The following is a 21,317-nucleotide window of genomic DNA, read 5'->3' on the forward strand; positions in this document are numbered from 1 at the left end:
GCGTGGATAAGGAAGATTCCTCTAAGCTTACAAACCTCGTCTCCTCAAGTTGTTACCCATAATAAAACAAATGTACTCGTAATGTGATAAAGTTTTAAAATGTATTGCCCAAACCCCCCTTTTGTTAAAATGCACTTTCAAAAAAACAATAACAAATCAAGCATGTCATCATATACTACTCGGCTAGTGTGAATCGATCTCACCGCTCGTCTCTATTCACTGCTCGCAGTGATCCCGGGATGAGACACACACGATCGGTAGTCAAAGGTAGCCTCGTGATCCTGCTCTCATGCGTTTCGTCATCACGACTTAGTCTGGGGGAGTGGTCACACGGCACGGCTCCCTCTACTTAACATACCGTCACCCGAGGTATTAACCCCTTCATCGGCTAATGGTTCAACAGTCTCGATCGGCTCACTGTTTACATGAACCTATCCTCCAATACCAACATATATGCATATTTCACATATATGCATATTTCAGCAACATATCATATGCACGGTATTTCATACGGGGGAATAGAGTATGCGACTAAATAAGCTTAAAACACTCCTTCCTCACGCTCGTAATGTATATCTACTCCTTAATCACCTTTCCGGAATATTATATAAGTGACTATCCCAAAGATGAATATTGCATCATGTGTGGGGATATATAAATTAATATATGTGCGATCACAATACCCAAATCTCTAATCCTCTCATCATAATTACGGTACTCTTTACATATCGTGCATTAGATATGAAGCCTATGCTATTGCACTCTAACATTGTTCACCATAAAATCGTAATAAATACAACATCAATTAAGTACAGTTCTATCGTTATGCAGCATAAGTTCCCATGCCCCCACTATATAAATGCTCCATTCAAAACACAACTAAAAATTATATAAACCATAGAAATTATAAAAATGATAGCTTTATATTGGTAATTAATCACTTATAAAGTAGTTCAGTTCTAATTCTACAATTATTCCCCTAGGCCTCAGGGTGTTAGTTAGATATATCCATTTGGACTTTATATTTATTTTTTTGACTGAACTGAATTTTGGGATGGGCACTGATATGTTCTTGAATCGCACCTCTCCTTTTTCCAGGAAATTGGTACAAGGAGATTAATAAAAAAAAAAAAAAAACGAATGCTGTCCCATAATATTCAAAAAGATGTGCAGCAAGAACAAATAATCATATTTAGCACCCTCCTAGGTAGGTGCTAGAAAGAGAGAGTATAGTTTTGGATCCTTTCTGCTTACCAGAGGGATTGCCGGTAAATCTATATTGTTCTCTGCCTACCAGAGAGCAGTATCTGCTAGTGAGGTCTGCTCAATGTGCTCAGTAGCAACAAGTTAGTCTGAAGTGTTTCACACTGATATGAAAAGGAGGCAAATTGGACAATGGGAGGAAACCTGACCAATGAGTGCACATGCATTTAGTACAGCCCTGGTGATTGGCAGAGGAGAGTGCCTCGGTGCATGCTGGTGCACTGCCCCCTAGAGGACTGCTGGTGATTGACACTTTTGGATTCCCCTGGGTTAACCGTAACTGCATGCAGAATTCTTAGCACTTTACGATCTTGGCTCAGTCAATGATCAGTCTAGGTGTAGATGTTTTTGTTGTTTTTATTTTATATTGGGATGGGAGAAGGGATTAATGGGATACTCCAACCTATTACATCTATTCACAAATTCTGAGGACTTTTAACTTGAGGATGTGGAAAGGCGGCTACTTCATCCTGCCACTTGAATTAAGCTGAAGTACATGTTCCTATTTGTCTTTCTCTTCAGGGTACTCCCCCAGTACCCCCTTTCTCTACACCGGCTGACACCCATCCAATGACTACACTCTCTGGAGTGGTCTCCTTCCTTGGCAGACCCCTGGGGAAGATCCTCTGTACTCCCAATACTGCTTTCCAGATTCTTGCAGTGCCTCAACTCCTTAGTCAGCTCTACTGGACCTCTGGGTTCAGCTCCACACTGTAGGTTCACCAGGCCGACTGCCTGTGACCATCAACAACAGCTGCAGAAGAGGAGGCAGCCTCTACCCTCCTTCTGGAACTCTGCTTCCCGCCAAAGACCTCTAACTCAAGTGCCCCTGGCTTTTTATACCCTGCTCCACAATGCACCGAGACAAACAGTCTGTGCCAATCCCGAGGACTGTATCAAAAGCCTGCGTGTCATTGGCCAGGATTCCTCCACTATCCAATGTGCCTCCCTATTGGATTAGCTGGGGACACTCCCCTAGACCAGATGAATCACACACTAGGCACCCTGAGCAGACCTAACTCACAGATCCTGCTCCCTGATAAGCAGAGTGCAATATAGAATTTACCTGCTGCTCCTCTGATAGGCATACAGAGCCAAAACTATACTCACTCTCTAGCACCTGTCTAGGAGGGTGCTAGACTGGGATACTGTATAAATGCCAGGAGCACATGTGCTCGGGGTCTTTCAGCTGGAGAAGGGAGTCCAGGAGGGAGGGGGTGGCTGCCTCCGCCTCTGTAGAAGTTGCCATGTGGCCTCAGGTAGTTGACCTGAGGGCCTAAAATGCTAAAGAGGAACTAAACCCAAGGGTCCTGTAAAGCTGACTGGAAGGGAGACACTGGAAGGATCTGACCTGAGTGAGTACAGATCAGGGTCAAGGGGCCTGAGCTGAGGGGGGCCATCCCTGCAGCAGGAAGAGTCAGTGGACAGGTGTCAGTTAAGGGGATGCTAGAGAGTATCCTGAAGATAATGTAGTTCACCATGTCTATTGCTGGAAAAAGAGAAAGAAGACTTAACCCTTTCCAAACACGTGGCAGTATGGTCAAGCAGTGGGACTTCTTCCACAAGTACCCTGGTGAGGCCAAGTGAGAGTTGTCCTTATCCAATGTACATAGTTTCAGTTGGAGTATCCCACTATTCCCTTCTCCCATCCAAGTTTCACAATAAATACAAAAAAACCAACAGCCCTGGACTGTTCATTGAGTAACGAGCTATTGGGAGTGAGGATGAACGTGTGAAATGTACCCTAAGTGACTGTCCGCTGGGAATTTAGAGGAGGCCCAACAGGTCATCATACAGCAAGCCGTACGGGAACAGTGCTACACAAATATAGATCCATCAATACATATATCTGCTGTACCCATGTGTCTCAGACAGGTGTTGGCGGGGTTGTGGGCAGCAGGGTTCATTCATTCATATATGGTGGGCACCCCCCTCTTCTCTGCAGCCACCTTGTCTCAGCAGTTGACAGCAGAGAGGAGGACATAACTCCTCCACCAGATCCTGCGCTTCACCATTCAGCTATGGAGAGGCTAATTTTTAGCCCCCACCCCACATCTCAGCAGTTGGCAGCAGAGAGGAGTACAGAACTCCTCTGGTCCTCCTCCAGACTCTGCATTTTCTGCTTCCCAGCTCAACCCCCAGCTTCTACAGGCAGCAGAACAGGGTAAGGGGTGCCACTGTGATGTAATGAAGGGTGGGGGACTCTTGACTTCTGATGGTGGGGGGCTGTTGACATCTGATGTAAGGAGATGGGGGGGGGGGGTTTGGGCTCCCTGGACATCTGCTTATAATTATGAGAAAAGGAGGGTCGCACACTGCTGGTATCATTCACAAGTAACTTTATTGGAGACTGCTTAGACAGAACATCATGGCAGAACCATGTTTTGTCTGAGCAGTCCTCAAAGAAGTTTCTTGTGAATGATACCAGCAGTGTGCGACCCTCCTTTTTAGACTTGCATTATCTCCTACAGTGTGAGTGGGCTCCGTGCCAGTCTGCACCTGCCCTTCACAGATTAAGTCATAAATTATTACTAAAACCAGTAATAATGGAATGCAAAGGCAATTATTTATTATGATAAAGAGTAGATACATTTATATAGTCTTATAGACACAACTGGCCTTTTAAAAGGCAACCATATTGCTGATGTGGCTCATAATGAAATTGAGTTTGACACACAAATTTTGCGAATACATTGGGAACATGATATCCTGGTGTTATGGCAGTTTACAGGAGAGAGAGGACAAGCAGGTGACACAGGAAGCTATAAAGATACAATAGAAAATAGAGGTGTCACCCTGCTGGATATTTAGTGTAGCCGAGCTGTGCAAATTACAAGAATGACTAGATATTAAAATATTTTGCATAATTATGCACATATGCATAATTCAGCTGTTCATATTACAGTTTGGATGGAGTTCTCCTTTAAAGATGAAAACCCTTATGGTAGGTGGCTTCCATAATTAGCCACAGAGACTTCTGCCTTTTACTTCTTCTAATTGGAAGCATTTTCAGCCAGCAAGTTTTATAATTGGTATAAAAGTCTAAATTCTTTCTGCCCCGTTGCTCCTTAGAAAAATGAACAGAGATCTTTTTTTACTCATAAAGAGCTCAGTACACAACTTATAAAAGGCTAAAAACTATGCAGGTTACTTTACAATTCAAATGAGCATACATTTTATGTGATTGGTTGTGGGTTTGTGCAATTAGTTGCGCCAATCTGCTCTCAGTCAGTTACTGTTTATGGTGCTGTTATTGTTCTGAAATCATTTTAGGCTTGGTTCACACAGGTCCGGCTGTAGTTTGCAGTCCAGTGTCCTGTATGTTTGTGTTTACTGGTTTAGGTGTCATTCAGGTGCAAATTTTTCCCTGAATTCTGAATTCGCACCTGAACCAGACCCAAAAATACACAGGAACCTTTCAAATTCACACCATAGCCACCCCGGACCTGTGTGAGCCTGGCTCCATTGAAAGCTGGTCACACTCACATGTTATACAAATTGGATGTGGTGTAAAATGCATCCAATTTGCATATATGAGAACCCAGCCTAAGTGAATAAATTATCTTTAAATATATTCTTTATTTATGAATAGGGATGGTGCAGACACCCCCCTGTTCGGTTCGCAGCAGAACTCCTGAACAGGGGAAAAGTTCTAACCCAAACAGCGAACCCCATTGAAGTCTATGGGAGACCATTTTGTAGGCTTATATGCAAGTAATTGGCAATAAAAGGGGTATGAGGGTCTGGGTACTGCCCTGGGGGACATGAATCAATGCAAAAACTTTTTTTAAAAACAATAGTTTTTTTCAGGAGCAGTGATTTTAATGATGCTTAAGGTGCAACAATAAAAATTAGAAATTCCTTTAAATATAGTGCCAGGGGGGTCCGCATAGTCTGCCTGTAAAGTGGCGCATCTGTGGCATGCATAGAAAATGCTGCAAAAAAAAATGAGATTTCTGAGGAAATAAAAACAAGCCAAATCACATTTGAATTGACTTGAAGACTTGTAATTGCAATTGCCGACAACTGGCTATTGAAAAAAAAAAGAATATGGGTTTTAAGGGGAACCCCACAATAAAATCTAAGAAAAACTGTGGGGAAGAGTGAGCGCCCCCCCCTTGAACCATATCAGGCCACATTCCCTCAACATGGGGGGGGTGCTTTGGGGCAGGGGGACTCTGCCCCCCCACCTCAAAGCACCCTTTCCCCATGTTGATGGGGACAAGGGTCTCTTTCCCACAACCCTGGGCTGTGGTTGTGGGGGTCTGTGGTCAGGGGGCTCATCGGAATCTGAAAGCCCCCTTTAACAAGAGGGGCCCCAGATCCCGGCTCCCCCCATGTGAACGAGTATGGGGTACTGTGTACCCCTGCCCATTCACCAAAAAAGAGTCAAAAATAAAAACACAGAGACAATTCCTTTATTAAAAAATAAAAAAACAGTGTCCCTCAATGTAAGTCCATTGTCAATCACACCGCCCGATACTCCTAAAAAAAACAACAAAAAAAACCCCCTCCACTTTCATTGACAGCCGACCACCGAATGCCTCCTCTGCCCTTTGACAGTTGTGACGTCATGGACCGCTTCTTTTTTGGGGACTTACATCGGAGGACACTGTTTCTTAATTTTTTAGTAAAGGAATGTAGCACCATCCTAGGTAGGTGCTAGTGAGAGAGTATCGTTTTTGGCTCTTTCTGCTTACCAGAGGGGCTGCAAGGAAAATCTATATTGCTCTTTGCTTACCAGAGAGCAGGATCTGTTAGTGAGGTCTGCTCATTGTGCTCAGTATGCGATTCATTGTGTCTAGAGAGTGTTTCACACTGGTCCAATAGGGAGGCATGTTGGACAGTGGGAGGAAACCTGACTAATGAATGCATAGGCTTTGATACAGTCCTGGTGATTGGAAGCGGCAGGTCGCCTCAGTGCATTCTGGGATACTGTATAAAAGCCAGGAGCACATGTGCTGCGGGGTCTTTGGCTGGAGAGCAGAGTCCCGGAGGGAGGGGGGCGGCTGCCTCCTCCTCTGTAGCAGTGGCACGTGGTCGCAGGAGGTCGTTCTGAGGGCCAGAGGAATGGATGAGAGGAGCTGAGCACAGAGGTCCAGGAGAGCTGACTGAAGAGGAGACCCTGGAAAAACAGTATCCTGAGTACAGGGACTTGTGTCACCCCACGTGTAGGATAGTCAGAGGACAGGTGTCAGCAGTAAAGAGAGAGAGAGGATGCTAAGGAGAGCGTCCTGAAGATAATCAATAGTTCACCAAGTCGTCTTAGGAAAGAGACTTAATTCAAATTCACCTTTAGAGGCAGGGTGAATCAACAGCCTGGCTGTATATAAAGATAGAAGTCCTCCAACATTGTGCGTAGTTAATTCGGAGTATCCCACTATTCCCTTCTCCTATCCCTAATTTATAATAAAACACAAAACAACCAAATACCCCTGGACTTGTTATTGGAGCGAGGCAAGGAGGAAAAGTGAGAAACTGTTCATGTCAAGGTTGCTGTTAGTAACTCAGGGGGACCCGCAGGTGTGAAATCTGGCAGTTCTTACGGGGGCAGTGCTACAGGAATTTTCAACAACTGTCTCTGTGTTTTTATTACTTTTTGGTGAATGGGTGGGGGTATATGGTACCCTAGACTCATTCACATGGAGGGGGGGGGGCAAGATTTCGATAAGCCCTCTGTCCCCAGACCCCCACAACCACATTTATTATATATTTTTTTGTTAGTCAGCTGTCAGTGGGGAAGCCCATTGACAGCTGATGACTCATTGGTTGTCAAGGACGCCGTGGCCGGCTTCCGGGGCCCCGCTCCTTACCAAACAACTTTTACTGTGCCCTGATTGGGCAAGCTTTGGCTAATCAGGGCGCAGAGTATACTGTGCAGTACAAGTGCATTGCAGAACATTCGGCGGGGGGGGGGGGAACACCTGCCCAACACCTTGCAAATTCAGGTGTTCCCTGAACCGGGTGAACAGCCAATATTCGACCCTAACTCATGCTTGGACCGAACCATGTACCCATCACTATTTATGAAACGTAGCAAGGAAGTGGGAGCAGGTGGGTTTTGGAGAAGGATACGTTTTTCTTTCATTTTTGATTGAAGGGCTGCTTTAAGAGCTTGATGATACATTTGGATTCTTCAGCATCTGTGACTTGCAAAAGTAAGGTCATTAAACCAATACCAGTTCACTTCTATTATAAAAACAAGCACTTTAATTGCAGTGTTCCTAAAATTCCTAGACATTGCTGTAATCGAATTTCTTTTCCTTGTGGCCAAAATTGCAATTACTTTGTCATAGAACTTACAGTTCAATATTTTTGGTTCGATTGTTTCAACTTTGAACTGGATAATGAATAATGGTAATCTTTAAGCTATTTTAAATGATAAAATTGATAATTTCTGGAAGGTCTAGCATCCTTGGCTTATGGCCCCTACACACAATCAGAAAATTGAAAGAAAAATACCGCTTTCAAAGTGGTCATACGATAGTCTGTTCTTTGGTACTCGATCACGACAATTCAGGCACAATTATCTCATGGTACAAGCACGAAAATATTCATTTAATGGATACAGTTGTTGTTCGAAAATGCAATACACAAAAAACACAGCACAACACATCACTTCTGAATTTTTTTTGTCGTACGAGAATTTTTATAACTTTAGTAAACTCTTCATTTTCAATACAAGACTAGCATGCAAAAAAAAAAAAAGTGGCGATCATTCGTCTGATAATTTCATTGTGTGTACCAGGCATAAGTTATCCATCCACTCTAGCTTTACACGTTTGAATTTTTTTTTTAAAAAACCCATTATAAATACCCCAGAATCCCTTACCTTTCTTTTTTTTTTTTTTTGTCTTTTTTACTTATTACATTAATGTATGTGATAAAATTATAGAAATGTGGACAAATTTACATAACAACTGCTTATTTTCCTCTGTGTATGGAAATGTCAGTATCCATAATACTGACATGTCATAATCCATAAAAAAGAGATGTATAGTAACTAAGTAGAACTACTTCACTACTGTACTTAAGTACCGAAAAGGCGGGATCTGTACTTTCCTAGAGTAGAATTTTTTTCTCCTACTTCCACTTTTACTTCACTACAATTTTTCAATGATTTCAATACTTCTACTCTGATATTTTTTTTTTTTTTGTGCTGCATAGTTACTCGTTACAATTATAAAAATTACCACTGCCAGAACAGTAGATGGCAGGTATCATGAAGCTCAAAACATGTGTATTATCAGCGCATACGAAAATAAATGCTACTGTATGTATAAATAAAAGTTGCATTTGAAATAATAAAAAACAATATGATGTTCAAACTTTTGACTTCTTTCTTTAATAACTACATAACACAGTACTTGTACTTTTACTTTCAGTACTTGAGTAGCAATTTTTTTTTCAAAACTACTGGTACTTTTACTTTCAGTACTTGAGTAGCAAAATTTAAAAAAAAAACTACTTGCAATACTTAAGTAAAAAAAATGTTGAATACTTTAGTACTTCTACTCAAGTCACTTTTTGATCGAGCACTTCTACTGAAGTCACTTTTTGATTGAGCACTTGTACTTTTACTCAAGTATGGGTTTTGAGTACTTTATACAACTCTGTCCATAATATAACTGAATACTAATATTTATAGGTAAAGTTGATCCAGGGAATATCTGATTGCCTCTTGGGGGATCAGGAAGGAATTTTTCCCCCTGCTGGAGCAAATTGGATCATGCTTTGCTGTTTTTTTTTTTACCTTCCTCTGAACCAACTGTGTTATAGGATTGTGAATATGGGATTGTATGATTTTCTTTATTCCCCCCCCCCCCTTTTTATTGATTGAACTAGATGAACTTGTGTCTTTTTTTTTTTCAACCAGACTAACTATGAAATTGAATAAGTATCATTAGATCAAAAAAAAAAAAAATGTAGATGCTTTATTTGCCACTTAAATCGAATTGACTCAACTTAGGGCTTATTTACACCAGAAAATGGGAAAGGAGCGTTTCCAGGAAATGCCTTTGCTAGACTTGCCTGGGCACCATGAAAGTGGTTCTAAAGGCAAAGGGATTTTTTTTATCTTAATGCATAAAAATCCTTCTGTGTGCAGCAGCCCCCCCCCCCCCATCACTTACCTGAGCCCCATCTTGATCAAGCGATGTTGCACGAGAGCCTTGGCTGGACTCTCAGTTCTAACTGGCTAAGACACAGCTGCGGGCGCCACTGGCTCCCACTGCTATCAATCATGTCAGTGAGCCAATGAGAGGAGAGAGGGGGCAGGGCAGGGCCAAGCTGTGGCTCCGTGTCTAAATGCACTCACACAGCAGCGGTTCGGCTCAGGTGTTCCCATAGCAAGTTTCTTGCTGTGGGGGTGCTTGGTAGTAGCCATTAGCATTAGCGAGAGACCCAAGAAGAGGAGGATTTGGGCTGCTCTGTGCAAAACCATTACATAGAGCAGGTAAATATAACATGTTTGGTATTAAAAAAAAGACTTTAGTATCACTTTAATTGCTAATGGAACCCCAAATGCATCTAGCAAACACAGCACATTTGTGACCACCATACTGCATGATACCGTTGTACAAAACAGTTTGGTGTGGCCTACTTTTTGAGCGTTTCTGTGCATTTTGCAGCCCACTGAAATGAATTAGCTGTTAAAACTGGAACACTCAGAAACACTCAATTCTATCGTGAACTGGCCCTTAACCACTTGCCGACTGCCTAACGCCGATCTACGTCGGCAGTCAGCCCCTCACAGGCAAAGTGACGTAGGGCTACGTCACTAGCTTGTGAGGGTCTAGGGAGCGAGCGCATGCCCCCGGAGGCGCGCTCCCGCTCCCGCATGGTCACGGACCCCCCCGCGCGTGTGACCAGCGGACCCGATGTCCGCCGGTCACTCGGCGATCGGCGGGGGAGAGGGAGAATGTCAGGCAGCTTGTGTAAACAAGCTGCCTGTCATTCTCCTCGCTGTAAAGACACTGATAAAACGGATCTAGTATGTAGATCCGTTGATCAGTGTCCTTACAGCTCAAGCCACAGCCAATCACAGTAGAAAGCACGCCCCTAGGGATACACACAGCCCCTCCCTTCCAAATAAAGTTAACCCCTTCACAACCAGTGTATTTTTACAGTAACAGTGCATATGTATAGCACTGATTACTGTAGAAATGTCACTGGTAACCCCAAAAGTGTCACAAATGTCAGTCAAGGGTCCGATCTGTCCGCCACAATGTCGCAGTACCGCAAAAAAAATCGCAGATCGCCGCCATTACGCGTTAAAAAAAAAAACAACAAAAATGACAAAAATCTTTCCCTTTGTTAGTAAACGCGATAACTTTTGCGCAAACCAATCAAAATACGCTTTTTGCGATTTTTTTTATCAAACATATGTAGCATAAAACAAATTGGCCGAAAATTTTAAAAAATTTTGATTTTTACTTTTTTTTTGGGGGGAATTTCATATAAAAAAATGTGAAAAATATTGTTATTTTTGCAAAATTGACGCTCTTTTTTTCTTTATAGCGCGTGATCAAAAAATCGCACAGGTGATCAAATACCACCAAAAGAAAGCTCTGTTTGTGGTAAAAAAAGGACGTCAAATTCGTTTAGGTACAGCGTCGCACGACCGCGCAATTGTCCGTTAAAGTCACGCAGTGCCGAATCGCAAAATACCCCCTGGTCAGGAAGGGGGTAAAATCTTCCGGGGCTTAAGTGGTTAATGATGATGCAAAATAGGGCACCCAGAAAGTACTGTCAGTTACATGCTTAGCTTCCTTGTGAACTAACACACTATGCAGTGAGCTGTTCCATCTCTGGTCATTTGCTGCCCTCTAGCGGGGAAATAAATGAATACACAGACAAGCTGTAAGTGTATGTAACCAAATCAGCACGTCTCAGAATGTTCTGGGAAGATCCTTACAGACAGAAAACGGATCACAGTACATAAACAGATTTCTTATGTCAATACATATACGTCCAGACATAGGATGTCATTTATGGACAGATACAAAGGAAGTGCTATCATTGATGGTGACTGGCAGCAGAGCCATGGTGAAGTTGCTGATCACATGACCGGTGCGGGTCACATGACCGGTGTGCAGAGGGAGGAGGAGGTCGCAGTGTGCTCCTGGGATCAGGTCAGGAAACTTTCCCTATTCATTGATCACTGATCTGTAGAAGTGAGAGATCCGCACATATAGACGTGGATTTACAAAAGGCAAACAGACTGTGCAATGTGCAGATCACTCATTTCCCCCAGAGCTTAGTAAATGTGGCGAAGCTCTGCTGGTTTCCATTATCCAATCATGTGCAAGCAACAATGCTGTTTTCATTTTGTTTATTTCCCTTGCACCTGATTGGGAATTCTTTACAAAGTGAAGCTTCACCACATTTACTAATCTCTCGGGGAAATGGGTGCAGTAACCCGATATGCAGAGTGCACAGTCTATTTGCCTTTAGTAAATCAACCCCACAATGGATCAAAACTAGAGCAGGGGTGCTTGGCAACCAATCAATTCACAAAGCTGAAGACAGAAGCTGATTGGTTATTATGCACAGCTACTCCAGTTTTAGTAAATGCCCGCCCCTTCCCCAATCCCCATAGAGCTCTGACAAGGAGGAGGGGGTGACATCACACATGGATGGAGGAGGGGGGTGACATCACACATGGAGGAGCGGGTGACATCACACATGGATGGAGGAGGGGGTGACATCACACGTGGATAGAGGAAGGGGTGACATCACACGTGGATGGAGGAGGGAGTGACATCACACATGGATGGAGGAGGGAGTGACATCACACATGGATGGAGGAGGGGGTGAGATCACACATGGATGGAGGAGGGGGTGAGATCACACATGGATGGAGGAGGGAGTGACATCACACATGGATGGAGGAGGGGGTGAGATCACACATGGATGGAGGAGGGGGTGAGATCACACATGGATGGAGGAGGGGGTGAGATCACACATGGATGGAGGAGGGGATGAGATCACACATGGATGGAGGAGGGGGATGAGATCACACATGGTTGGAGGAGGGGGTGAGATCACACGTGGATGGAGGAGGGGGTGAGATCACACGTGGATGGAGGAGGGGGTGACATTACACGTGGATGGAGGAGGGGTGACATCACACGTGGATAGAGGAAGGGGTGACATCACACGTGGATGGAGGAGGGAGTGACATCACACATGGATAGAGGAAGGGGTGACATCACACGTGGATGGAGGAGGGGGTGACATCACACGTGGATAGAGGAAGGGGTGACATCACACGTGGATGGAGGAGGGAGTGACATCACACATGGATGGAGGAGGGGGTGACATCACACATGGATGGAGGAGGGGATGACATCACACATGGATAGAGGAAGGGGTAACATCACACATGGATGGAGGAGGGGATGAGATCACACATGGATGGAGGAGGGGGATGAGATCACACATGGATGGAGGAGGGATATGAGATCACACATGGATGGAGGAGGGGGATGAGATCACACATGGATGGAGGAGGGGATGAGATCACACATGGATGGAGGAGGGGGTGAGATCACACATGGATGGAGGAGGGGGTGAGATCACACATGGATGGAGGAGGGGGATGAGATCACACATGGATGGAGGAGGGGATGAGATCACACATGGATGGAGGAGGGGGTGAGATCACACATGGATGGAGGAGGGGGATGAGATCACACCTGGATGGAGGAGGGGGATGAGATCACACATGGATGGAGGAGGGGGATGAGATCACACATGGATGGAGGAGGGGGTGAGATCACACATGGATGGAGGAGGGGGTGAGATCACACATGGATGGAGGAGGGGGATGAGATCACACATAGATGGAGGAGGGGGATGAGATCACACATGGATGGAGGAGGGGAATGAGATCACACATGGATGGAGGAGGGGGTGAGATCACACATGGATGGAGGAGGGGGATGAGATCACACATGGATGGAGGAGGGGAATGAGATCACACATGGATGGAGGAGGGGGATGAGATCACACATGGGTGGAGGAGGGGGATGAGATCACACATGGATGGAGGAGGGGGTGAGATCACACATCGATAGAGGAAGGGGTGAGATCACACATGGATGAAGGAGGGGGTGAGATCACACATCGATAGAGGAAGGGGTGAGATCACACATGGATGGAGGAGGGGGTGACATCACACATGGTTGGAGGCGGAGGTGACATCACACATGGTTGGAGGCGGAGGTGACATCACACATGGTTGGAGGCGGGGGTGACCTAACACAAGGGTGATACGAGACGCTCTTCCCACACTCATTTTGATTAGTGATGAGCTCGGGTGTGTTCAGACTAAGCTCTAAGCCGGCCAGGAAATTGCCTGTATCTGGGACACTCTACACGCCCCTTGTATATGTGTGGCTTCAGGATGGGGAATGTCCTAGCAGCGGATGATTGGCCCAGTACGGGTGACAGCCTCCTGGCAAGCACACATAGGTTTGGGTCCTAGTCCAAACATACCCGAGCCTCATCCCAGTGTTATGATCATCTGCTGCGTTCAGATTGCTTATGAATTGTATTGAGATGCTTTTGCATTCACCTTGACTTTAAGGCCTCATTGACATGGGTATGCCTATGTGTACACCCCTGTGAAGGGCTGTCCTCGCCCACATGGGTTGCACTGGTGTTCCGTGCATCTTCATGCAGGCAGTCCCATTCATGTCTATTGAAACACAGCTGCTGGTCCCAATCTGACAACCATGTGGGTGCTTGTCCCCAAATGCAGACAGTATGCATTTGGGGACAACCACCCATACCTGCTCGGCTGTCAAATTTGGGACCAGCAGCTGTGTCCCAATAGACCTAAATGGGACTGCCTGCACGCTAATCAAGGAAACACCTGTGCATCCCATGTGGGCAAGGACAGGGGGGTACAGATTGGTATGTCCATACGAATGAGGCTTAGTTCACACTTGTTTGTTCTCTAAAAAATGATCAGTGGATCACTTTTCAAAGTGTGGCCAAACATTTGCTATCAGGTGTTCCTGCCACCTCCTGAATGCCTGTTTATTTTTCTTTACCACATGACCGTTTTCACTGGGACTAATGTGCCACAACCACGAGTCAAACGCTTCACTCGCAGTAGCATCTATATTGACATGAATGGGCAAATTTGACAGACAGAGCTACCTGTCAACTTTACATGCCGTGTTAAATTTGCTGTGACCGAGACATAAAAACAGCCTCCTCCGGCTGTATGGTAGCCTTTACCTGGGCAGTAAAACCTCCACTCAACTGCCTGTTTTTACCGCTACCCATGTGAAAGAGGTCTTAAGGGGGGAAATACAGAAGTTCAGTCATAGACAAATGCCTGCGTACATTTTTTTGCACATCTGATAATCAGTATTACCCTGATTGGTGACTGTTTCTAATCTCAGTGACAATGTCATATTGAGAGGAGATTTCCCTGGATATGTCCGCACTAGCAATGTGACATCTGCAAGCAACCTTGCTGGGGCCAACATCTTCTTCCCAGGTGCTGAGTCTTTGGCCATCTTGATTGGCAAATGCAGGAAGGCATACCATTCGTGCACGGTAGTGCCAAGGATGTACACAGAGTGCATGCACATGTCCTAGAGGGATTCCTCTTACTTTTGGGGATTTTCTCTAACTTCCTGATGTACGGTATCTGTGGGACAGGAATGGAAGAGAAGTTTCCTTCAGATACACAGGTAACAAAAATATGACTTAGATGTGGATTTTCACTCTTCTATACTCTATCCAAATCAAATAGATTTGGATATACATATACTTTAACCACTTTCTGCCCTCAGGACTTACCCGTACGTCCCCAGGCTTGAGTTGTTATAACAGGGGCCATGGCCATTTTATAGCCGGCAATGCTGAATTATGTAAAAGCAATCCCAGTGGCTGTAGAGCCGCTGGATCATTTTTACATGTGGCAGAAGAAGCCAACCCCCCCCCCCCCTCCGCCTTCTGCTGTTTTTTTTTCACTACTGGCTGACCATAGGAATGAAGGAGGGAAGGAAGTAATCCGATCAGCTCTATGGTCTTTGAAACCAGTAGAGACAAGCATTTTGTCACTTCCAGTTTTGGTTTGTTGTTTACAAGCCGTTATGGATTTGTAATAGCATCTGATCAAACTGATCTCACAGTTTGATCAGATGGTTAGGAGGGCAGAGGAGAGATCTGGGTTTCTAATAGACCCCAGATCTCTTCATAAAGAGGACCTGTCCTGATCAATGCAATCGGATGTTGTCCATCCCTTGTGATGGTAATAAAGTTAATCAAAAACTTTTATAAAGTGTAAAAAAAAGAAAACGCGAACGTCACAGTGAGAGCAATAATTCTAGCACCAGGCCTCTTGTGTAACTCTGTAAAGTCTTTTAAAGCATTGCCTATAGAAATTTTTAAATACCATAGTTTGTCACCATTTCATGGCGTATGCAGTTTTAAAGCGTGACTTGTGAGGTACAAAGACAAGGAAGACTCACTGCTCCAGGTGAATCAAGAAGCCTGATGATGTACAGGTGCCGCCTCGGCTCGCCTCCGCAGACAATTAATATAGAAGAAATGGCTGCACTCCAGGTATCATCAAAATTCTGGTTTATTAACCGAACAATCCAATGTGGCAAACAATAGGTAGACGTGTTTACCATTACCAGGTGGTGATTAAGCACACTTGCTAGTGTGGGAAAGGCGTCTACCTGTTGTTTGCCACATTGGGATGTTCGGTTAATAAACCAGAATTTTGATGATAGCTGGAGTGCAGCCATTTCTTCTATAGTGACTTGTGAGGTATCCATTTATGTATTTTGCAAAAAATTGGGTATTATATTGTGTGGTTGTGCACTGAAGTTCATTAAAGAGGAAGTAAACCCTCCTCTGCAAGTTGTACCTATAGGTAAGCCTATGATAAGGCTTACCTATAGGTACTGTAAATATCTCCTAAACATGTACCGTTTACCTTACATGCAGCCAGTGACGTCACTGGGGCATGCGCTCTGAAGGAACAGCCGATGGTGCCGTTCCTTCAGAGCCCCGTGCCGTGACCGTCGGCTCCCACGTGCGTGCGCGGGAGTGACGTCACCACGGCTCCGGCCAATCAGATGGCCAGATGCCGCGATCCCGGAAGACGGGCGACTGAACATAGAGGTAAGCGGGCGGCACGGCGGGGGCTCGTTCTAAGGTAAGTATTTCATAATGAGCTAGTATGTGATGCATACTAGCTCATTATGTGTTTCTCTTTCAGGGTGAAAAAAAAAATTGGGTTTACAACCTCTTTAACCACTTGCCGACCGCCGCACGACTATATACTGCGGCGGTCAGCCCCTCCTGGGCAAAGTGACGTACAGGTACGTCACTCGCCCACAAGCCTGTAGGGGGCGCGTGCCGCCGGCGGCGCACTCCCGCTCGTTCACTAACATCCCCGTGCGTGTGACCGGCGGCTCCGATGTCCGCCAGCCACTCGCGATCTCGCTCAGGAGAGGGAGAAAGGCAGACAGCTGATATAAACACAGCCATCTGTCATTCTCCCTTAGATCATGACAGAGGCTATGTGATCCTGCTATGTAGGATCGTATGTCTCTGTTATGATCTAACAAGCCACACCCCTTGACAGTTATAATCACGCCCCTAGGGACACATTTAACCCCTTGATCACCAATAAAGTTAACCCCTTCCCTGCCAGTGTCATTTTTACAGTAACAGTGCATTTTTATAGCACTGATTATTGTAGTAATGTCACTGGTACCCCCAAAAAAGTCAGTCAGGGGTCTGATCTGTCCGTCATAATGTCGCAGTCCCGCAAAAAAAAAATCGCAGATTGCCGCCATTACTAGTTTAAAAAAAAACAATAAAAATGACATAAATCTTTCCCATAGTTAGTAAACGTAATAACTTTTGCGCAAACCAATCAAAATACGCTAATTGCAAATTTTTTTTTTTTTACCAAAAATATGTAGCAGAAAACAAATTGGCTTAAAATGTTAAAAAAAAAATTATTTTTACATTTTTTTTGAGAATTTCATATAAAAAGATGTGAAAAATATTGTAATTTTTTCAAAATTGTCGCTCTTTTTTTGTTTATAGCGCAAAAAGTAAAAATCGCACAGGTGATCAAATACCACCAAAAGAAAGCTCTGTTTGTGGGAAAAAAATAACATCAATTTCATTTGGGTACAGCGTCGCACGACCGCGAAATTGTCCGTTACAGTCACACAGTGCCGAATCGCAAAATAGGGCCTGGTCTTTGAGCAGCCAAATCCTCCAGGGCTAAAGTGGTTAAAGTGTATTTCTTCCCAAAAAAAAGGTCTTTGCTTTCAGAAAATATATAATGTTTGGGGGATTCTAAGTAATTATCTAGTTAAAAAATTGCAGAATTTTACTTGTATGACAGACATGTCAGAATTGGCCTGGGCAGCTAGTGGTTAAAGTGATTCAATCATTTTTTAAATAACAAACCGGTTTATGCTTACCTGCTCTGTGCTATAGAGTTGCACAGAGTGGCCCTGGACCGCCTCTTCCTGGGTCCCCGCCCACTGACATACCTGTCTCCACCCCCCAGTGAGTGCCCAGATAGAAAGCTACTTTGCTTGTATGTGGGCTTGTTCCTGAGCCACCCTGTCTGTATCTATTGACACAGTGGGACTCAGCTGTGACTAATAATTAATCACAGCTAGCTCCCCACTGCACATGCTCAAGACTGAGAGGTGCAGTTAGAATTTTAATGATTTGGTGCAGTGTTCATTTTTTTTATACTTTTTCTTGGCTTCCACCTAACCTAGGATGACATTACAATCCTTCCGGCAAGATCCTGGGGAGAACTGAGTACACTGTGCTGTTCAATGAAAACAATTTATGAATGTTTTCACACTGGGGCAGTACACTTTTTTTGCGGTGAAAAAAATCCTGCTTGCAGCATCTTTGGAGCATGTTTGGGGAGCTAAAATATCACACCAAAAATGCCCCTCTCCATTGAAATGAATAAGAACTGCCTCAAAAACGCCCCCACTAAGCATGTTTGGTGCAGTTATTGAGTCACATGTCCTTTACCAACCAAATTAAATGTGCCACAAAAGTGCTCCATTAATGCATAGAGATGCAGATGGTTCTTGTGGCATTTTCTTCCTGGAATGGCAGCTTACACCATTCTAAGTGATTTATTCCATCACTTTGGAGCCCTATTATAAAGCAGTGCTGTGGTCTTACTGCGACCGCATTTAAAAAGCACAGCTAAGTGCTTTAGAAATCTGTTTAGTGCTTTGCTTGCTTCCAGACAAAATAGAAAAACAAAAATGTAATGTCCTTCTCCTTTCCCCACAGGACAATGTTTGGGCCTGGCACTTAAATCTAAGCCCCGAGAAGTCTGCATCCTGGGAGGAAGAGGAGAAGGTCACACACTTTACCATACATATACTATATTACCAAAAGTATTGGGACACCTGCCTTTACACGCACATGAGCTTTAATGGCATCCCAGTCTGTAGGGTTCAATATTGAGTTGGCCCACCCTTTGCAGGCCTGACTCGCATTCTCTGCTCTAATTCACCCTTAAGATGTTCTATCAGGTTGAGGTCAAGCCAGTCAAGTTCCTCCACCTCAAACTCACTTTTCCATGTCTTTATGGGCCTTGCTTTGTGCATTGGTCCAAATCATTTGGTGGAGGGGGGATTATGGTGTAGGGTTGGGCTTGGCCCCTTATTTCCAGTGAAGGGAACTCTTAAGGCGTCAGCATACCAAAACATTTTGGATAATTTTATGCTCCCAACTTTTTGGGAACAGTTTGGGGATGACTCCCTTCCTGTTCCAATATGACTGAACACACCAGAGCACAAAGCAAAGTCCATAAAGACAAAGATGAGGTGGAGGAACTGGACTGGCCTGCACATAGTCCTGACCTCAACTTGATAGAACACCTTTGGGATGAATTCGAGCAGAGACTGTGAGCCAGGCCTTCTTACCCACATCAAGGTCTGAACTCACAAATGCACTTCTGGACGAATGGTCAAACATTCCCATAGACACACTCCTAAACCTTGTGGACAGCCTTCCCTGAAGAGTTAAAGCTGTTAGAGCTGCAAAGGGTGGGCCAACTCAATATTGAACCCTACGGACTAATGCTGGTCATACAGTATACAAAACATTGGCCCGAAATTCGGACATTTGGACAGTTCGTTCGTTTTTCGGCCAGTTGATGAGCACAGATCGGTAATCATTTGTAACAGTTTTGAGCCAAAAAAACCTAAGGACAAGTTTGGAAATTTTCTGACTAACGATCAATAAATTGAAAGGTAATGCATTTCTCATTCAAACTGTTTGCACTAGGTATATGTGAAAAACAAACAAAAAATTGATTCATTTATGTCCATCGAATGATTTATCAGTCATTACATAGTTACATATAGTTACATATCAGTGTCAAAAATCATTTCCCATATCCCTGTATATTGTGTTCTTTAACCACTTGCCGACCGCCACCCGACTATATACGGCGGCGGTCAGCCCCTCCCAGGCAAAGTGACGTACCGGTATGTCACTAGCCTGGGAGCGAATAGGGGGCGAGCGCGCGCCACCGGAGGCGCGCTCCCGCCCTGTAACGCTCCTGCGTTTTATGTATGATGTGGATTTTCGGCTGCAGAAATATTCCACTTCAGTAGTCATGTAGAGAAACGCTGAGACACCAATCCCAACTCCCAATGACTCATCATGTGTGGATGATCTCAATTCAGCAAGTAAATACACACACTCAGTAAGATGTTTCCTAGAGTGACTTATGTATATAGTAACACAGTGATGATAGGCTGAAGAGACAGATTGGGTAGAGATGGTAGATGACAGACACTTGAAAGGAAATGTTCTTGAAAGTAAGATAGTAGCAGATGGGATGCAGATAGGTTTAGCAATCATGTATGGTAGCAGATGACAGAGTAGCAGGTGGACATACAAGAGAGATCAACCCAGTGCAAGAACAGGTGGTAGTAGGCTCAAGAGCTAGCAATCTTAGATAATGCAGATGTAGTAATAGTCCTTAGTATGCAGAGCTAGATAGTGTAAGCTTTAGTATGAAGGTTATAGAGGTTTCCCCTGTGGGGTACTTATCACTAATAGCAATGTAGCAGAGGAGAGGTTCGGCAAGAGCGGATGATCCGGTAGCGGGATACAGGGATCAGCGCAGCGTGGTTCCGACAGCGAGGTATGCTTGCAAGCATGAGAGCTTCAAGACAGGTTAGCATCAAGGCACAAAGCAGTTTGAACGAACACATGTGAGTGAGAGCCGGCGATCTAAATAGCCATCCAGTCCGGCGCTCAGTGATGACAGCATCAGTCTTAAAGGTGTATGCGCACCTTACCAAAAGAGAATGGTGGGGCGTATACACTTATGAAAGAGTAATTAGGGTACCCAAAGGTACCAGAACATTACACGCCCCCGCTCGTACCCGAAGAAGCCGGCGCGTGTAACCGGCGGACCCGATGTCCGCCGGTCACTCGCGATCGTCAGGTAGAGAGGGAGAAAGGCAGGCGGCTAGTGTACACAAAGCCGCCTGTCATTCTCCCCTGTGTAAAAGCACAGATCACTCGGTCCTGCTATGTAGGACCGTTGATCTGTGCTGTTACACACACAGCCACATCCAATGACAGTATGAAGCACGCCCCTAGGGACACACTTAACCCCTCCCTCTCCAATAAAGTTAACCCCTTCACTGCCAGTGTCATTACAGTTTATGTTATAGTACAGTGTCAGTACAGTTATATGTGTAGCACTGATTACTGTGGTAATGTCACTGGTAACCCCAAAAATGTCAGTCAAGGGTCCGATCTGTCCGCCGCAATGTCGCAGTACCGCAAAAAAATCGCAGATCGACGCCATTACTCGTTTAAAAAAAACAACAAAAATGACAAAAATCTTTCCCTTAGTTAGTAAACGCAATAACTTTTGCGCAAACCAATCAAAATACGCTTATTGTGATTTTTTTTTTTTTTTTACCCAAACATAGGTAGCAGAAAACAAATTGGCCAAAAATTTAAAAAAAATTAGATTTTTAAATTTTTGG

General features: G+C 44.5%; 1 protein-coding gene across 1 annotated transcript in view; it reads left to right on the forward strand.

Moving 5' to 3' along the window:
- The first annotated feature begins 11,336 nt into the window (after nucleotides 1–11,336).
- ZSWIM7 (zinc finger SWIM-type containing 7) overlaps nucleotides 11,337–21,317 on the forward strand; it is a 299,161-nt gene continuing 289,180 nt past the window's right edge. The window contains exon 1 of the mRNA XM_082247590.1: nucleotides 11,337–11,396. The gene's annotated coding sequence lies outside the window, so the exon portion shown is untranslated. The remainder of the gene's footprint in view (nucleotides 11,397–21,317) is intronic.

The sequence above is a fragment of the Pelophylax lessonae genome (genome assembly GCF_965119305.1).
Source record: "Pelophylax lessonae genome assembly, chromosome: 2".
Classification (NCBI taxonomy): Eukaryota; Metazoa; Chordata; class Amphibia; order Anura; family Ranidae; genus Pelophylax; species Pelophylax lessonae.